This window comes from Elephantulus edwardii, unplaced genomic scaffold (assembly GCF_000299155.1).
Source record: "Elephantulus edwardii isolate Elephantulus edwardi_28Jun2011 unplaced genomic scaffold, EleEdw1.0 scaffold00017, whole genome shotgun sequence".
NCBI lineage: Eukaryota > Metazoa > Chordata > Mammalia > Macroscelidea > Macroscelididae > Elephantulus > Elephantulus edwardii.
In genome coordinates, this window is record NW_006399767.1 from 1,699,398 (window position 1) to 1,699,628 (window position 231).

Sequence of the window (231 nt, forward strand, 5' to 3'; positions counted from 1 at the left end):
CTGAGTTCTCTTGTTGTAGAGGAATCTCACTCATTTTTGGATATATTTTTGGATCCTATATTCTGCCACTCTACTAAATTGGTCTACCAGTGCTAACAGTTTTTATGTTGATTCTTTGGGAATTTCTGTATACACTATCAAATTATCTACATATGTTGTGGTTGTTATGCGCCATTGAGTCGCTTGTGACTCATAGTGACCCTATGTCAACAACCCTAAACTCTGCTCTAT